The sequence below is a fragment of the Marmota monax genome, unplaced genomic scaffold, assembly GCF_021218885.2.
Source record: "Marmota monax isolate L192 unplaced genomic scaffold, Marmota_monax_Labrador192_F-V1.1 WCK01_AAM20220418_F8-fsc00057, whole genome shotgun sequence".
In the NCBI taxonomy this organism is placed as follows: Eukaryota; Metazoa; Chordata; class Mammalia; order Rodentia; family Sciuridae; genus Marmota; species Marmota monax.
The window spans coordinates 11,959,041-11,979,485 of NW_026693933.1; the positions used below are offsets into that span (position 1 = coordinate 11,959,041).

Below are 20,445 nucleotides of genomic sequence, written 5' to 3' on the forward strand. Positions count from 1 at the left end.
CTCTGTTACTTTCAGTCAAATTTAAGTCCTAATATATCCACTTATTTTCTGGAGGAAAAAAATTATAAATGTTGGAAATATGATAATTATCAAAGTAGATGAAATCAGCTCTGCAAGTTGTGAAACACAAAAATAATGGTTAAATTTATTTTTCAGTAGTTTAAAAATGAACAAGTAAAATCAACAACAACAAAAAAAACTATGGTAGAAAAGGTGGAAGGTGAGGAGATGCTCTTGGTGTGCTAGGTTGAGGAGATGAAACATGCCAATATTCCATTGTGTCAGGGCCACACACCCTACCACCCCAAGAAAGAAGATGGCACTTGTGGTGAATTTGATTATTGTTCCAGATTCCCCATCCCCTTCCTGTAATAGAATAATGCACCCACAGCCTTTCCCACTTGACATTGGCAGTAACTCTTGGCAGAGCAGGCAGACTATACATCCTCTCATCATGACATTGGTTTAGCCAAATGACTTGCTTGGCCAATAGGATGCTCGTGGCTGTGACACAGTTCCAGGCTTTAGGTATTGGGTTTTGCTTGATTTCTTAAACATTTGCCACCTACCATGAGAAGGTTACGAACTTGATGAAAATACAATTCATTTTACGTATGAAAATACAAAGATATGGAAATATCAACCCAGAAGAGTAATGACCCAAAACTATCTCAGTGATCCTTTAAAAAAATTTTTTTTACTGCAGCTTTATTTGGATGTAATTCAATAACATGCAATTCCCCCATTGAAAGTATATAATTCAAAGATTCTTCATGTAGTCACAGAGTTTTGTGGCCATCAACATAGTTAGTTTTAGGATATTTTCATCATCCCCCAAAGAAATGCCATACATTGGGGCTGGGGCTAGCGCTCAGTGGTAGAACACTCACCTAGCACGTTCGAGGCACTGGGTTCAATCCTCAGCACCACATAAAAATAAATAAATAAAATAAAGATATTGTGTCCTACTACAACTTAAAAAAAAAAAGAAAGAAATGCTATGCATTTTAGCAACTACCTCTCACTTCCAACTCCCCAATTCTCTCTCCATTCCTAGGTAACCACTCATCTACTTTCTTATTTATTTATGTATTTATATATTTATTTACTTTTTAGTTGTAGTTGGATACAATACCTTTATTTTATTTATTTTTATGTGGTGCTAAGGATCAAACCCAGGGCCTCACACATGTTAGGCGATCACTCTACCACTGGATCACAACCCCAGCCCTCATCTACTTTCTATCTGTAAATATTTGCCTGTTCTAATCACTTTATAAAGGGAATGATACAATAGGCAACTCTTGTGCAAGGTTATTTAATTTAGCATGTTTTTAAGGTTCATTCATGTTATAATATGTATCAGTACTTTATCTGTTTTTCTTTTTTTTTGCCAAATCATATTCCACTAGATGAATTCTATTTATCCATTCTACTGATGAATTCAGTGGTACTTTTAATGTAACTATAAAAATATCACAAAAAGAAGAGAGGTGCAATGTATTAATGACTTTATAGGACAGATTACCGCAATGAGTTAGTCATGTACATGTTTACTGTTTTATAAACATAGTAGTTCCATTTCTAATGGTTAATAAATGAGTTGGAATATTGTTTACAAGACTAGTCTCTCTGTGACTACCCTGAAACAATGTCCCCAAGTGCTATCAACTGGCAGTCATGGATGAAGTTATGTTTTTGTAGAACTGAAGCCAGAGACTGGACAGGTGAATTTGCAAAGATAAATGTTACTTTCAAACTGAGTGGCCAGCTGTCTTTCTGGGCTAAAACCTGCGGTTTTTACTATGAGGTTTAAGACAAGTTTTGTATAGCTCATGCAGACTGAAAATTTCTTTCCTTAAAACCCAGACAATTAAGTCATTTATTCTATCTGATTCACTGGTATGATGATGGGGTACCTGCATCAGAATTCACTGTATCAGAAGTGTCACTTTTTCTTAAAAGGTTTGAATTCTTGAATATCTTCATTTTGTGGAACTAACAGATTCGCCAATGCATGGGTTCAAATACATTTGTATATATCACCCACGTTCCATCAGGAGCTCTGTCACCTGGATTATAATAAGGTCACACAGTGAAGAAGAAGTCCACAGAGTTCTTCGAGGCCAGAAATGCAAGCTATTAGACTACAGTAATTTTCTATGAAGCAATGACAATTAACCTGAGGGATGGAGCCAGTGTCTCAAGAGAGTGCACTTCAAGAACAGAGCTATGGTTTATTCCATTTCTTTGATTTATTTTATTCCTAATATTTTATTTAGATTGAATATCAATTATTATTAAAGGAGGGCAAGATTTTATCTTATCAAAAGTAGTTGAGGAAAGAAAAACATTGATTTAGAAAGGTTAAGAAATACTAGGAAAGTAGTAAACCCAAATGCCTACAGGAACAGACAGAAACAACCAGTCAGAGGAAAGGACTGGAAGGTTCTAGATCAAGCTAAAGAACAAAGAGCAGCCACATTCTCTTGCAGTGAGCTGATAAAATTAGACATAAATAATCAAGACATAAATAATTTAGATATTATGAAATGTACTTGAATAATCCTTTGATAAAAGACAGAATATAAAAAAGTAAACTAACAAAATATCTAGGAAGCAAGAGAAAGTCACAAAAATATATAAATTTATGGGACAGAGTGAAAACTGTACTCAGGTAGAAGAATAGCCTTAAATGAATATTTCAAGAATCAGCAAGCTTTTTTTTTTTTCCTGGTAAAAGGTAAGAACTTTGTGGACCTTATGGTCTCTGCCATAGATTTATTTTTTTGTTGTTTGGTTGTTTTGTCTACAATCCTTTAAAAAGGTAAAAAAAAAAATTATTCTTAACACTCAAGTTATACAAAAACAGATTGTGGTTCCAATGTGGTTCATGTATAATAGTTTGGTGACCCCTGCTTCTGTTATTAAAATAGGTCAAAAATAAAAAATCAAAATCCAAGTACTAATCTTTGGGAATTAGAAAAATGACTGTGATAACAACAACAATACAGAAAACAAATGAAACTCTGCTGAGAAATCACTAAAGGAAAAACTGGAATAAATGACACAGGAAACATACAGAGAATAGGAAGAATGAATAAATTCCCAAACTGGCTGTCAGGACCACTAAAACAGCAACCATTTGACATTCAGCTAACCACTACCAAAATTAATCCAAGAAGAAATAAAAACTTGAACAGATCAATTACCATAGAAAAAAGTTGATTAAAGATTTATCACTGAAAAAAATCACCAGAATCAGGTGGGTCCACAGTGTTACACCTTCTTTAAAAAATAAATATTCCTCTTCGTGTGTGTGTGTGTGTGTGTGTTTTAATCCAGGCAATAGAAAAAGCTGAAAAGTTCTTTAGATTTCTTGTCTTAGGAAGTAAAGAGCTGAAAGTTCTAGAAGGAAAGCAAATAGGTTTCATCTTGAGGGCCAACTCTCACAAATGGGTAGTGTTTGTTGGAGCCTCTGGAAAGAGATGCTGAGGCACAGCTGACATCCAGTGGGAAAAAAATAGGGAACTAGTTTGCCCTTCCTCACTCGGATTGGAACATAAAACCAATGGGTCTATGTAGATAGTTTCTGTAAATATAGCCAGGAGTTACTCTATGATGCCTTACAGATTTCTGATCAATTTATTTGAGAAAACTTCCACATTAGGGAAAATTTACATTCCTCTAATTACCTTTCAGTGGCCATATAAAAATCAAGCCCCCAAACCTAAATCTGATTTTGCATTAATCATCCCTGCTATGAGAGTAGCCAATGAATTAGAGAAACCCAAGGCTGCAGAAGCCAATGGATTCCAAGAATATTTCCCAGTGTGAAGACCATTGTGGGAAGTTTGTCTTTCTGGTCTTCAGACACCTTTGCTGATTTGTAGTTGAACAGAAATCTTCCTGGTCCACTGATCTAATTGTGACCACACAGTTTTCTTTTCCTAATTCTCCAAATGCAAAAACAAACTAGACAACATCTCTCCCATTCCCAAGGGGCAGCACATTCAAGTGGCTGCTTTTCCAACTTCGCAGGGGCTCCCCAAGTCTGTCACAGCAACCCCTGCAGGTAGAAAGAGGGAAAAGAGCCAGACAGTAGCCGTGGAGAAAGAGGAACAGCCATCGCGATGAGTAAATCTTCATTATTATAAAAAAGGGAATCGTAGCTTCACTATCCTCATTTTTATGATGAAGTAAAATAAAACGGAAAGGAAGAGCAAGAGAAATGATTGCTTAGTAAACGGCCTCAGACCTAGCACGTGTTTACTTAAGCGTCTCTACAAACATAACCCTGGGTGTCTGTTAAATCAGCAGGCTTGTCAGTTGGCACCTCTGGTTACAGACCATTTTACGGTCATACATCATTCATGGCCGTAAAAGCCATTTGCCCTCTGTCACCCAACCAATCAGGATCCAGGCAGGAGGAAGCAGAGCCAGAGTCTGGCAGTTTTCTTCGGGCTCCTCTGCATTTCCACAACCTGGTTCATCAGAATGTCACAGAAGATTAACTCCCCAGGGTTATTAAGACCCCTTTCCTCCCCCTCCCTACTATGGAACGATGTATGATTTCGGGCCAATATTTACCCCATTACAAGCAGCACCTTGCATGCACCTACGGAAGGGGCAGAGATGCAGCCAGCCTCACGCACAAGCCTGAGTGGTACCTGCTGCTCTGGACCACTCGAATGAACAGATGCGGAGGGGAGGCTGCTCGCTTGTGCCTGGCATTCACTCCCACGGCCATAGGGAGTGGACCTGAAATTGATGTCAGTGGCTAAGCCAGGCAGTGGGTGACCTTGAGCTGCCCTTGGTTCACATGGGCAAGTTCATGCCAGTTCACTCTTCCCCTCCCCCATATAATTTTGTTATTGAAACCAAAAAGCTCCAAGATCACCTTCGGACTTGCAAACCATGTGTCTTGGGGTTCTTCCCAGAGGCCTTTGCAGTACAGTATTTTACAGGAGATGCTTCCTAAATCTGTGGTCTTCTCTTTACATTTATTATTACTTCTTAACTCTTTCTTAGTGCATTGCTTTATGAATAAGGCTTCACAGCAGTTTCATAATCCCAGTGGGTGCAGGACAGTCCCATATGGTCCCCTACTCCATTTCTGTTTGGACGTTTTTGGTGTCTCCCGCCTCTCTAGTCATAACAGGCTAGGATCAATTTTCCAGTGGCAGCTTGGAAATAATAGTACAAAACGTATATTAATACAGAAATATATTGTGAAACTGTCCTTAAACAAACAAATGAGCCACTTTAAAATATTACTGCTATAAATGACCATGACAGTAGCACAGCACATATAATAAAAAATAACTGCTGAAGAGAAGCTGCTGAATTACTATAGTAATAAACCAGATGTGATTATTATCATTTAACACGGTCATTGAATACCATGAATCCCTGAAGCCATTAAAATATTTATGATTAAACATTTGCTATTCCTTATAACAGAACATATAGTTGGGTACTAAAAAACTGTTAAAGTATTATTTCAGCTAATCTATGCCGGTTCTATAATAGAGGTCAACCAACATTGCCTACATCCTTCAAAAGAGAGATGAACAGCTGCCTCTTGATATCTTGGCATATTTTGGGACATTTATGTAGCTATTATATACTCTCATGGTACTGGGTGGGTGCATCCACTGCACACTACTGAGGTGAAAATATGTTCCTATTCTGTGCATTCATGGACACATGTGAGCTGAGAGTTATTCTGAACATTCTCCTAGAAAAAGTGAAGATGTGGCAGAGACTTTCAGAGAACCCTGTTCATATCCCTTGCACCTGTCTTCAGCATCCTCCAGCAAGGATTCCACCAGCAGGCCTCTGCTTGCCAGCCCACACCTGAACTGCCAGGAAACTTGTGCCTCCCAGAGCAGTTATGGCAACAGGAGTTAGAAACTAAATATCTTGGCCAAATTTATGGACATACCTCTGCCTCGGCATCTGTCCCTTGGCTGTGTTCTTGATATGCTGGTTGCTTCTCCAATGATTGCCTTCAGTTAAAACTTCAGTGAAACAGAAGGTTGTGGTTGGTTGCACTGATGAAAAATATTATAATTAGTGTCTTCTTAAATTTAACGAGACTTTTGCACAATGGGTCAGTCTTGTAGGGTATTTGCTTCTCATCTTCCTCCCTGTTTGTGGGCAGTTTCAGCTTTAGCAGTGGGTGGGGTTGTTGCCAGGAAGAGAACCCATTCATTCATTGAGCATCCACTCTAACCTGGTAATAGCCCAGGTGTGGCTGGTTCTGTGTTTGAAAGGAGAATGGAGTGAGAATTTACCATCATCACTTTGGATTTCCCCGAATATTTAAATTATGCTATTTTTTGCTATAAAATATGGAATTGGCTATTTGTTTTTAAATGGATACTAACTATAATCACCTTTTCTTTTATCTTTAGAAATGAATATTTTTCCAAAACGTAAGGTGCTCTACTGTTTTTCAACTTTAATAGGGAACAACATGATAAGAAAAATATAATTAAATTTTTGGAGAGAGACTTAGATCTGAACTCCAGATCTGTTCTTCACTGGCTGTATGATATTTAAAGTACATATAATGTAACTCCATTTAATGTATATAAAGTATTTCTATATATCACCACATGGGTAATCAATATTTAATAAACATTAATTTATTAAATGATGAATGAATGGTGAATTAACCCACTCTGTTTCCACACTACCACGGTGACAACTCAATTCTTGGCATAAGTAGTTACCTATAGGGAACCCATTTGGTTCCCAGCATGTCCCTCTTGAGCTTCTCATAACGTGCTTTTGGCAGTGTGACACAGCTCTGTCGTGTAGGTTCCGTATTTACTTTTATACTTCCAAGTTTTATTTGTATGGATCTGCCCCCTCCTTGAAGTGGTTTCATATTTGTGCATTTAATAAACTAGGCAGTGGTCTGACATGTGTACAGAAAAACTCACAAAGCCTCAGAGTGGAATTCAAAACATTTTCCAACACCCCTGCTGGCTCAGTCAACCCTAATGAGCTATTAGGTCATTAGAGACTCTTTGCCATCAATTAGTCATTAGATCAGCAACCATTCATTGATGACAGGGTTTTACTTAAAGGGACCGTATTATTAACATACAAAGGAGCCATTGCTGGTATCTCTGAAGATGAAAAAGTAGGCTCCCCTTGGTCTTTCCAATATTTTGGTTATTCCAAAATCTGAAGTGAGGCTCATCTGGTACAGCTTCTTATATTTTTAGGTTACCTTGAGCTAGTAAGAATTTCCAATGAAAAAAGAATCAGCTTTTATATTACACATAAAGATAGCTCAGCTCTGGTAAAACTCACTCAAATTCTCTTGTCCATAGGCTGTACAAATCTCACTGCCTTGCCCAGGATTTCTGTGACTTTCTGGGGCTCCCATTCTTAGGGTCTCTTCCTCTAGCTGATTGTTCTTGATGACTTCCGAGTCTCTCTTGGACCTCAAGGCTGTTTTTCTCTATCCCATGGTAGACCCTTAAGGGTCTCCAGTCACTACTCAGGCAATGTATATAGACCCTTAGCAACACCTCCGTGTGTGAGTGCACATGCATGTGTATAGTAGATGTTCCCTAGCAATCCAGTTTAGCAAATCACTAACTGATAAATAGAATTGAGGATTAAACATCGTTTTCTTGGTAATAGTTCCTCTATCAGGCTTCATTGAGGTAAACCTGTTAGCTTTCCTCCTGTGTTCCTCCACTGCCTAGCTGCTTTTTCCCTTTTTGTCAAAACATTTCCCCCCCTTTCACTGTTTCTTAGACTCCACCCAGAGCTCAAAATTCCTCCCACGTTATTATTCAAAGCAATTTACCTGTCTTGGTCCCATCTGAAGGCTGCCAAAATGGTCCATTTAAGTGTTTACCTAAACAAAGGCAGTTCTCTCCCCTAAGAGGAATTCTGTCTCAGCTCAGTTAATAGATGGCTATTGTCAAATATTTGTGACCTTTATGTAAGTATTCAAAGATCATGTACATGAATACTTGAATATCTTATTCTTTTCAGGATTTGTGTTGGAGAACTCCATTACCCACACTGGGTCACCCAAGGTACAGCACTTCCTGGGGTGACTTGTGGTCTCCTAAGGGTAGTTTTGTCTGATTGTGGATGGAATCAAGGTTTGTTTCTGCAAGCATGTGTTTCTGAAGTTATGATGAGCAAATATGATTCTCAATGTGTAGATATTCATTTACAAATGCTTCTTGACTATTTTAAAATAGAATTAAATTTTATTACCTTTGATAAACTGGTAAGAAGACCCTAGGGGGAACATTCTACTACTGGGGACGTCCAAGCTTTGGTGGGGAAGATGTGAGTAGAACTGAAGTCATATCATACAGGAGCTGGTGTTGGATAAAGACTCGATTGCGAGTGATTTTTACTTGAGAGAGCCTATTAATTTTAGTTCATTTATCTTCAAATTTGCTTTAATGTTCTACAGACATTATTGTTTAGTTCTTGCTATAAAAAAGAATTAGAATTACAGGGTAAAGCTCGTATCTTCTTGCAGGTGAAATGTCACATTACTAATTATTAATTTCTTTGGGAATCTTGGGATGGTACTTAGCAATAATGACAATAATTGCTTTACTGATTTTTTAAAACCAAGTCTTTACTTTATGCGATCAGCAATGCAAAGCCATAGTTGTACATTAATTTACTTAGTCTCATAGGGACCCCACGAGGTACTACGAGGTATTGTAGTACCCCCTATTTTGTCCTTAAGGAAACCAATCTCGTGTCACTTATCTATTACTTTCAAGGCTTCCCTGGATTCCCCTCTTATCATGCCTGTCACATCTTATTGCAAATGCCTGTCTATCTGCCCCACTAAGCAGTGCAGACAGAAACCCTGTCTATGTAGATATCCACTCAGTGCTTGGCATACAGTAGGTGCCTAACAAGTGTTGGTTGACAGACTGGATCAATGGATCAGTATAGGCAGAAAGAATAACTCAGAATCACTGGTAGGATGTGGAGCTGAGCCTTAGCCCAGGGCTGCTGGAGCGCTTATACCTCATGAAGAAATTTTCTCTGCCCACCGTCTTCCCCAGCCCTCAAACAAAAATAATACCTTGATTTGAATGGTAATATCTTTCCTGCGGTCAAGATGCACGCCTTTCATCATATCTTTGTGGAAATTTAAGCTCCATACAAAACAATTATCATCTTTAGGGAAATGCTGGTTCTTCTGGGGCTGTGCTTTTGGAGCTCTGTCTGGGTGGGGTGGAAGGGATAAAGAATGGGAAGGAGAAGTTGTGCTCTCCCGATGGACTCTGAATCCCTGGGTGTTGCCACTCATGGTGTAAGGAGCCCAGGCCAGGCCTTCCCAGTGCATGGTCAAAGCTCCCAAGTCATCGATCCGTAGTCTGGCTTTGAAGAAGTCTCACTAGGCTGAGTGCAGAGGGATAGGATGGGGGTGAGATGATGTAGAATTGAGGGTGGTGGGGGTTGTGCAGAATTTCTTTTCTTAAATGAAAAGCCCAAATAAAATAAATAAATGAAAACATAAATCACAGTGTCTTCTCCAGGCTCCTGGCTGGAGGAAAACAAATTAGAAAGGGCTTGAATGAAAGGAGTATTGAAGAAACTTGACTTGAATTAAGTGGTTATATATTTTAAAAGCACTTTGTTGGGTCCTGTAAAAATAGCAAATAAAAAGGTAGTAATATCCCCTGGTTCTGCGAGGCAAATGCCAGTAATAAAGTAAGCTTGGGGGAAAAATTTTAAGAGTATAAACTTCAGTGTAAGAGAAAGGAAAGTATTTGGTTTAGAAACACTTTCATTTCTCCCTTAATAATTAATGATGAGGTGCTACGTTTTCAAATAGGTATCATGTGTCTTTCTAACACCATCTACTTTCCTCTTAAAATGGCCCCAAATGAAATTTAAGGACGTAACTTGAAAATATTTTCTTTTGCCATCTAACCCAAAGGAGCTACTTTGGCACTATCAAATAGTTTTAATTTGGGATCCATTTTATAATCCCTTTAGTCATAGTTTGAGAAAAAATTTAATAATAAAAATTACAGACAGCAGCCACCCCAGGAGCCAAAAACTGGTTTACAAGTCCTTTTTGACCTGCTGTGTTATTAATTTAAAAATAAATATTAGCTGGAGAGCTTAGTTATCTTTAAAATATAGAGAAGGTTGGGCAGTGAGTCTTTAAAAAAAAAAGGGGTATAGGAGAAAATAACATTGGAAAAGTTACCAGGAAAAAACTAAATGAACTTTCTCCTTGTTAAGAATGTTTAGGTCCTTTTGTTTGTGGATGGCAGGTGGGTTGTACAATTCCAATGTAATTTCAGAAAGCCATCTTCTGAATGTAATAAACATGTCTGCAATAATAGGATTCAGAAAATAGCAAAATGCATTCCAGACGCCCTTTGATTGTGCATACAGAACAGAGAATTTAGCTATAATTGGCTATAACACAGTTATGGACAGCAAATGACACACTGTGGAGTTGGGTGATGTGGTGGCTCTGATTAGGGATGGTACGTTTCAGGTGAACACCAGAAATAAAACAGCGACATACACAGAGTGACACGGCAGGCACCTCCCTCCCTTCCTCCCTCCCTCCCTTCTCTCCTTGCTTGCTTCCTTCCTTCTTCTCTTTCTCCCTTCCTCCTCTTTTCCCCTTTCCTCCTTTCTGTTTAATTGAAGCATCATAAATTCGACTAGAAAACTTATTCTATTATTATTCAACGAATCAATTGTCAGCCAATACTCCAATCGCTTCAGAGGCTTACACTTGCATGAAAAGGGGAAGTCGGAGGCCTTGGAGAATTGACTTTTGGAGAACCAGATGTAATTTGAATCAAGAATTATAATAGGAAATAAACCATTACAATAAACAAGGAAACATGTACACAATTACTTTCACGGTGTAATTTTATTCACTCTAGTTGAGAAAATAAAGAGATAATACTGACCGTAGCACCTAGGTATTTAATGCAAACTGTAAAATCTATTATATTAAACAAAGTCAAAAGCAATGTGAAAGATCTTGAATCTATTCAAGGCATGCACCTCATTACAGACTTAGCAAATTAAAACACAAATAGGATTAGAAAAGAATAATGTAACAATCTCCCTCTAGGTCCCTAGAGCATTAAGTCATAAATTGGGTTTGCATTAAATTGTGCCTGCAGTATTGAATTCAGGGAAAGAGCTGTGGGCTGGAGATAAACCATGCTGGGCTACTCACCAACTTTGGCAAAGCTATGTGTTTTCTAAGACGTGTTGTAAATTTGTTAGAATATAACAGGTCCACAAAAAGGGGGGGCACACTTCATATCTTAATTTTAAAAATGTTCAGTGTCATGCAATATGTGGCCTGCAGAGATTTAAATGCAGACAAAATCCACGTGTGAAACGAAGCTGGATCAAGTGTGACGCCACTTCACTTAATGTATTGCTTAATACCAGGCATGTTTAAAGCAAAATGATAGAAACTTCTTCAGATGGGGTCTTTAAATGAATTTTGTTTTGCTTTATTTTTTTTGAGTTTTGTTTGTTCGTTTGATTGATTCTGAAAAGGAAGGAAGAAAAGGAGAAAGCAAACCATCTTCCTTAGAGAATGCATGTGGATTTTTAGAATATCCAGAGGAATGTTCCCTTACATTCCACAGAAGATCAGCCCTTAACAATTCTTGGATCTTAACAATCCATGGAAAAATACACATATGTGATGTTACTTAATATAAATGAATTTAAAAAATGAATTAGGCTTTGAGAAACACTCCAAAATGAAGCATTCTTTCTATTACAGTTCACTGTTGTGGGTTTGTTTCCTGATCCTTGGTATAATAGAAGCTAAATCAGGTGAAGAAGAAATCGCTGGGATCCTTCCTCCTCCTCCATTTGATAAGCCTCAGTCCTTAACATTCATTTCTTGAATTTCTTGGCCTCTTTGCAAATGGGCTGTCTGAAAGCAGAAAGCTAACTGTTTCTTCAAGGCCATTTTCAAGAGAACACTATTTTCTCTTCCTTTCCCTTGACTTCCTAAGGCTGTTTTGTGAATTAAAGAAAATAATGTAGAAAACATAGGAGATACTAGGAGCTCCCAAATGCTAGTCTCCCTGCTCTGGCTTCATTACCAAGGGTGGGGTTTGAAAGTAACTTTGCAAGGAGTCCCAGCTCCCATTTACCCAGAGGAAGCCTGGGCTGCTGTGCTCAGAGGTGGGGGACCTTGGGCTCTGCCACTGAAGTGTGTGAGCCCTAAGGGAGTCCTGGCTGCTCTTCCCTGCTGCTTCTGTCCCTCCCTGGCCTCTAGGCTCCCCCTCTCAGCCCCTGCAGCTGTCTGGCCTCCAGGGGATGGGTTTCTACATCACACTTAGCAGCAGACAGTCTGTTTAAACCTGCACTCTCTATTTTCAAAAGCTTATTTGAAAGTCTAAATGGCTCCCATTTTGGCTTTAGTGAGACAAATATGGGCTAAAACACGCGGTGGCCCTTAAGTGTGATGGATACGCAGGACTGGTTGAAGTTTCCCATAACCAAAGTCTGGCTTCTCCTCATGGCAATTTTTCTGCCATGTTATTTATGTGGTGGTTTTACTTCTAATTATGGCTCATCATGGCAGTTAGTGCTGAGCAGTAAGAGAGCAAACTGCATTGTACTGCCATTTAACTCCAGCCCATAAAACGGGTGATAAAGCTGAGGGATTGGAAACAAAACAGACCAAAAAAAAAAAAAAGTGTAACTTTCTGTGACAAGCTCACACCCCTTTCTGTCATTCGGAGGCTGGGAACTTTCACTGAGGAAGTGCACAGAGGCAGGTGACTTCTGGCCTGGCTGCCTCAAATTTCCGCTCAGGCTTCACCTTTAGGTCATCCTTTAGAAGAGACAAAACAACCCCAGACCTCGGGTATAATTAACACATGCCAGGTTTAATCAGAACTGGTGTACTTTGTTGTTTGGAAACTAATGAAAGCAAATAGATGTTACTTAACACCGTAAATAATGAAAGGTCTTTTGTTGGTTTCAATTTTGATTACTATTTTTTGATGCTAAGAAGAATGCTGCTAGGTGTGTTCGTAAACAAAGAAGATAAATGGCTGGGATAAGAATGAGTTGTCCATAACCTGATTAAAGCGTTAGAGCTGGCTCCTAGGAGAACCACACAGGGCTTAATGATTGGGTTGTTGTTCTTAATATGTCTAATGTTCACTCTTAAAGAAATCAAGAAAAATGTTAAGCGGTTCCTGGTATTTCACTGTGGCAGCGGGCTGTTGGAACTTCTGACAGGAAAAGAACATTCTCTGTGGCTGGAACACAATGTCCAGCCATGTAAGCTAATTTGCCCAAATGACATTAGGAGGCCTTCTAAAACTGAAATCTGCCCCAGTGTGCTCCTGCTGCTGGCCGAGCCAGGAGGGACAAGGATAGGCTTGTTTGGTTGAAATTGCAATATGGTAAACAGCTGCTAAACCCCACTATTTTTTTTTTCTTTAGTTGATTATTTTCTTCATTGACATTCACTTTTGGATTTCAGTAAAATGTCTGCTAGGGTTTGGAAGATACAAACATTGAGAACTCTAGCCTGTTAGGATAAAGGGGAGACAACTCAGACTCTCTGTGGAGCTCTGTAGGAGGTCATTGTAGCTGAAGGTAATGATTCGCCCCTCTCTGAGTGTGAGTTCTGTGGCTATGTGAATGAGCGTGGGTGTGCATGTTCATGCAGTGGTTACTCTAAGGTGGTGCTGCTAATTTAGATTAGTTTAACAAACCCTGAGGAGGTCTGACTGGGCAGTGGGCATTGCCTTCAGTGTAAGATCATCGAAAAAGCTTGCAGATGTCCTAATCTATTTTAGGGTTACCCCAAGGATATTTAGCTGTTAGTGCTATTGTTGGGGTATCCAGTTGGGGTTCAGGTCCTTAGTGTTCCAAGCAAAAAATTGAGTAAGACACACAGAAATAACAGGCAAAGTACAGATTTGTTGAAGGTGAAGATGGAAGTAGCACTAAGTAAGGTAAGGTAGAGTGGGCAGAGAGAGGGAGAAAGGCTCAAGGCCTGATGTCTGGAGATTTGTGTCTTGTATCTCGACCTGTAAGGTGGTCTCTTCCTCATACGGACCTGATTTGCTCCCATTGGTTACCCTATGGTACCTGATTAGAATGCGCTCCAACTTTCCCTCATTGGTTACTTTAGAATATTTAATTGGAATACTGTCCACTTTACCTGCACTGGTCATTTTAGAATACTGAACCTGTGGTGGGAGTTGTCATGGTGATGGGTCTTGGAATATGGAACATGGTGACCCACCTCCCTATGTTGTATCCTGCCCCTACCATCTTCGCATCCCTGCACTCCTACCTAACATTAGGATCTTTGTTGCCTTTGAAGTCTAAACTGAAAAATTGCATTCTAAAATGGATAGGAATTGGGTCATTCTTCTTATTTTTAAACTTGAAAACACAAATGATTTTGAATACTCTTGTTGCAATTCAACAAATAGATATCGAGAGCCAGTGCCTAGTGGCCCATTTAGCAGATGAGAGAGGTTGAATCACTTCTCCAGGACCACTAGTGGGGAGGTTAGTCTGGAGCTTGCCCCCAACTTAAAACAAAATCCATCTGATTCTCAAATCCATGCACTCGCTATCCATCCCATGTATCTCAATCAGTAGTTAAATCTCCAAGTTCCAATAAATATTAAATGTCTAAGGCTGGGCTCTCTTCTTGATGGAAACCATGAATGCTAATATATTCAAACGGGCTTCAAATGGGCAATTGATATGTGCCCAAGCTAGGAGAAGCAGCAATGGGCAGGGGCTTGGTCAACTCACTCCCTGCACCATGGCGGGTGGAGTAAGGTTTCAAAATGCTTCTCTGTTCCCTGGTGTGTCTATCTCCTCTTTCTCTCATGGGTCAGCCTTTGACTTCAGTCACTTCCCAAACCCAACAGACTGAGGGTAGATTCCCAGACACAGGGAAGACATTGGAGTGGAAAGGGAGGAGGAAGGAGAGAAAGAGAGACAGAGAAAGAAAGAGAGAGAGGGAGAGGGAGAAGTCACTGATCCTCTTCCTGTCCTTCCAGGCCTTTTCCTTCTCCTGGTGACCCATTCAGAGTCCTGTTGTCACACACTGGTTCACACCCCCCACCCCCACCTCACCCCCCAGGGTAGGGAGAGGAAATGAGGAAATGAAAAGACATGAAACAAAACCACAGCTGTGCTGTTTATTAGGCCTTTGGTTGAAAATAATAATAATGATAAAAATGGAGAAAGAGGTTGGAACTAAGCTGTTTTCTCTTAGAAAATGCTGGCAGTAAATTTAGTGGCAGGTTTTTGGCATGTGAATATATTAGCTAAAATAATTTAATATAATGAGCTGTGCCACACAGTGGAGTTAAAGAGAGCCCGAGTAACTGGCACACTTGGGTTGACCTTGAGCAAGCCACTTTACCTCTGTGGAACCGTTTCCTCTACTGCACCAGGTGCACACTGAGCCAGATGATTCCTAAGATTGTGAAGGACAGCAGCAAGGAGCTGGGTAGTGCATCTGTGCTGGAGGCAGCTTAGCTCAGTCATCCAGATCACACAGGACCTGTGTGACCCTGGTCATGCTATTCAACTTCTCTGAGGCTTGGTTTCCACCTGTATAATACAGGGCCTTCCTCAAAGGGTCGTAGGTGGTTCCATTGGCAAAGACACAGACAACTTCTGGAGTAGGCACCTTTCGAAAACAAGGAAGACTGGTGAGTGGGATGCTTTGAATGGAAGTGAGGAAGGAAAGCTAGTCTCTGAGGAAGTACAGACTAGAGAACCTTGGCCTTGGGGCAGACCAGAAGGACTCTATGTGACCCTTTCAAGTGAATTTATATGAAGTGACTATAGATATCAGTATAGAAAACAGGACATCTCAATGCCAAGGTTCATGGGGACATTACTTTGGGGAAAGAAAAAGAAATGGTGGAAAACACTTGTCTTCTTGCCAATTGCTTTTCATTTTTCAATGTTTTATAACAAAGATGGGAAAGTGTACAACTTTGACAGTTTTATTTATTTCTACCTTTTATACCTCAAACAATGCAATGGACATCACATTATTTCTACCTGGGTTTCCATGCAGCTAGACAACATGTCCCATGTATTCTGTGTGCGTCTATCTTTATCTCTTTCTCTACCCCCTGCCATCACACCATTCCTCTCCCTTTCTTCCTTCTTATCCCAGTTCTCCAGTCTCACTGTTGGGTCCAGGTAAACACCTAAGAAGGACCCAGTTGAACTAAGAGGCTGAACCTGTGACTAGGAACCACATGCTGAGAAGCACTGGTTCCTAAGAGGTTGAACCTATTACTAGGAACCACATGCTGAGAAGCACTGATCCCCTGTGGAAGGGCACACTGTGGAGCCCCAGGAAGGAGGAAGGAAAGCTTCCGTTCCTTGGTTCACTCTCCCAGGTCTCAGAGTCCCAGAAGGCTGCCCTAGCTGCACCCCCAAGCAGGAATTTGACTTGTCCTTGTCAGTGTCAGGCAGAAGCCCTTGCACCTCAGCCAGGGAAATGAGATCCTCTCCATGGATGTTCCTCAGATGTCACTTACCCAGCTTAGCTATGAGTGGACCAAGCCCCCAAGCATGCAAAGGGAGCTGGCTTTGCATAATAATGGCCAAATATTGTTTTAGAATTTGCTTCTATAGGATTTTTTTGTAATTGAAATGTATTTCCAAATGAAAAACTGAATCTATTTCCCAAATAAACACAATGAAAAACAGAATGATAGCAGAAGAAAGTAGAATTGAAATTATCAAATGAAAACCGAGGAATTAGATAAATCCAGACATCTGAGATGAGATCATTGGAACAACAGATCTGAGATAAGGCAAAAGGGGAAATCTGGAACACCTATGAACTATGAACATCATAATTCTTATTTTCTGACAAAACCAAGCATGCACACCTTCTGTGCTGACCACACTGCTTCCTGGGACAAACTCAAGGTGGAAATCACAACCTGGGTTGTTCTTGTTTAAGTCCATGTTGGTTGGCCAGTTGAACAAAGCCTTCAAATAGAGTCTTGCAAAAAGATAAAGAGTGTGACATGGAATATTGATTTTTTTTCTTAAAAAAAGACAGAATCAAAATTATAGAGGCAAACCCAAGATTGGGTCACTGCCTTTTAAATTGGACTTAATACCTTTGAAAAAATATCTTGTTTAAAATAAATTTTCTTACATCAAAAGTATTATATACTCATTGTAAGAAATTTATAAAATATGGATCAAAAGACAGAATTCTATAATACTCACTCATTTAACTACTATTAACATTTTAGTATTGTAAGGGTAAAAGAAATTGAAATTAAAGTGTAAAAGACCGGGCATTGTATAAAGTTTCTAGGCTGCAAGGCCTGAGTTAAAATGTAAAGGATTAGGTATTGTTAACCTGAAATTCCTGTAGCTATTAAGACAATGCTTGGAACCGCCCAGTAATATTCCCCCTGACTGCTTGTTGTTTAATAATTCAGGGCTCTGTGTGATCTTGCACGTAGGCATTGCAGGGTCTAAAACCAATCAGTTTGAATGTGTACCCCGCTTAGGAGTGACCAATCACCCCCGCCTGACCTGTTCCCGCCAATGAATGAACTAATCATGTCTCAGAATTATTGTTTGATTTTCCCGCGGTGTATGATGATTTGTTAAAGGAGACTGTGATGTATGTAAAATCCCCGCCCTCCCCCCAAAAAAGTGTACTTAAGCAGTGCTCAGCCCCTGCTCGGGGCTCTGGGCTGCTTTCCCTTCTTGAGTGGGCACGGAGCCCCAGCATGCTGGTTCAATAAATCCCCTTCTGCCAATTGCATGAGTAGTCACTTGGTGGTCTCTTTCTCTGACGCTTCGCCGGACCCTTACAGTATCATCTTCCCAGTTATTTTGTCTATGCATAAACATGCAAGTCTGTTTTACAAAGATAAAAATTTGTACTATATATGATTTTTAACACATTATATTTGATTATATGCCATGAATATTTCCCACTCAATTAAATATCTCTACAAAATCACTTTGAATGCTGTGTAGGATCCAGCTTGACATGACTATGGCCATCTTGGTGGTAACTGCCATTTTGCCCTCCAGGTGACCTCATTGCATATCTTGAACCCTATGGGACAAACAGAATTAACATAGTTGAGCATGTTGTGCAACTTAGCGAAACCTGTCTCAAAATAAAAAATATAAAAGGGTAAATTGCTCCTGAGTTCAATCCCCTGTATGAAACACACACACACACACACACACACACACATACACACTCCTATGGATATAAAGTCCAGAGACTTTATATCCAAATATGCTTTTAAATTTAAATACCTTTTATTATCAAGGACTATATATTTGGGTTTCTCAACATTTTGTCTTTTTAACTACTCTGTGATGAACATCTTAGGTTATCTGTTCTCCAGGTATCCTCTAGGACTAGCTGTGTTTCAGAGAAGTATCCAGTCCATTCGAGACCAGTGTGCCCCAGAAGTCCATGAAGTATTTACCCAATTAATTGTAGGCCCAATCTGTTACTTTTTGTAATTTTCCAGGCAGGAAGAAGGCAGTAATACTGGGATTCTACAGTTTTGGTTATAAGAGTTTTTTCTGGGCGGCTTAATGAAGGGAATAGAATCCTTTCTTTCTATCCTCCAGGTTCTTTCTGCAGCTCTGGGCTGCAATGGGATGCAGAGAAGACAGAGTGTGCAGGCCACCATGGAGGGAGATGGTGAGGGATTTGTTTGAGCTGAAGATCAGAGTGCTAGTATTCCTTTCAGGGAGCAAGTGGTAGGGAGCAGGTGCTTCTCTATCTGAGGGTCAGCCTCGTGTCAGGAGCACAGTGGCCCTGCAAGGACATGGAACATACTTGAATACTCTTGCTCATATTGAATATGTTGCTCCCAAAGTGTGTTTGGCACTTGGAAGTAGTTCTCTTCCCCCATGGTTTTTTGAAAGATTTGTGTTTTTTGATCTAACCAAGGCTGCAATTCCCTCCTAACGGCCACACAAATACATGATCTCCCTTCCATTGAGTTCTCTCCATCACAGAGCATGGCATCCATGATGATCCTCAGACAGATAAGAATTGATTAGAGAGAGAAGATGGGAGGGGAGGGGAGGGGAGGGGGGATAGTAGAGGATAGGAAAGGCAGCAGAATACAACAGACACTAGTATGGCAGTATGTAAAAACGTGGATGTATAACCAATGTGATTCTGCAATCTGTATACGGGGTAAAATGGGAGTTCATAACCCACTTGAATCAAATGTATGAAATATGATATGTCAAGGGCTATGTAATGTTTTGAACAACTAATAATAAAAAAAGAAATAAGAAATCTAAGGAAATAAAATCTAATTGTGAACTAAAAAAAAAGAATTGATAATATTTTTGAACATTGATAAGGAAGATTTTTCTAGATAATGTAGTAAAGCATCAAACACAACTAAAAATGCATCTACACATGTCTTTATTATGTTTATGTACATCCAACAAATTCACTCTTTAGTATACACAGGTAGAATTAATATTTAATCATTAAGTACCTGAATTTATTGCAATCCTATTCTAGCCCTATTCTTTTCCCCTAAGTGCTTTTTTATATTCTAGATTGTACGTCAACCCTAAAGGACATACTTTTGGAAAATACTTCATTGAAGACGTTGTCAGAGCAACTTTTATTATTCATTAGTGTGTTTTAAAGTGGACCTCAATAGAAATGCTTTTTGTTAAAGTAAAAATACATCTGTTTCTATGATCTAATTGTACAATTGGTTAGAATTTCTATCTATCAGTTCAAAGGGAAACTTGGTTTCAGTGAATTTGTTTTTAATAAAAATGTGTTATCTATGATAAATATATTTCGCTTTGTTCAAATGGATTTGATTGGGAAAACATATTGAGCACAAGTACTAGTAGAGCTTAATTTCATTGCTTTGAGAAAACGTATTGAATGCTGGTTTGAATTAAATTCTATTTGTTTTAATAAAAGTGTATTGGCCTGAGTGTACATATATTTGTTTTAGTGGCAGTGCATTGGATCCAATAAAACTATATTGGCTTCACTGCTTATGTCTCCTGTTCAGTGAAAATGGATTGAATGGGAAAACGAAATAGGCAGGAAGCAGCCAGCCCCAAGGTCTCTGTTTGGTGTGAGTATCCAAATAAACTGGTAGAGAGAGGACTTTCCATAGACTTTATATCCAAATATGCTTTTAAATTTAAATACCTTTTACTATCAAGGACTCAGATGTGAGACTGAATTGCCACCATAAAGAAGGCAATTTTCTGTGGCAGGCCTATCCATGGGCAAGTTATGGAGCTGCCCTGAGCACCAGAGGAAGAAATTCTATGCCAGCTAGAGTAGGCTTGTCAACATCCCTTAAGCTTTATATGGGCCTCATTGGTTCCAATGAGATACTGTCCACCAAGCATTCCTAA

General features: G+C 39.4%; 1 long non-coding RNA gene across 1 annotated transcript in view; it reads left to right on the top strand.

Moving 5' to 3' along the window:
• The window catches only part of LOC124106069 (uncharacterized), a 63,954-nt gene that overhangs the window by 23,928 nt on the left and 19,581 nt on the right, over positions 1-20,445 (top strand). The window lies entirely within an intron of this gene.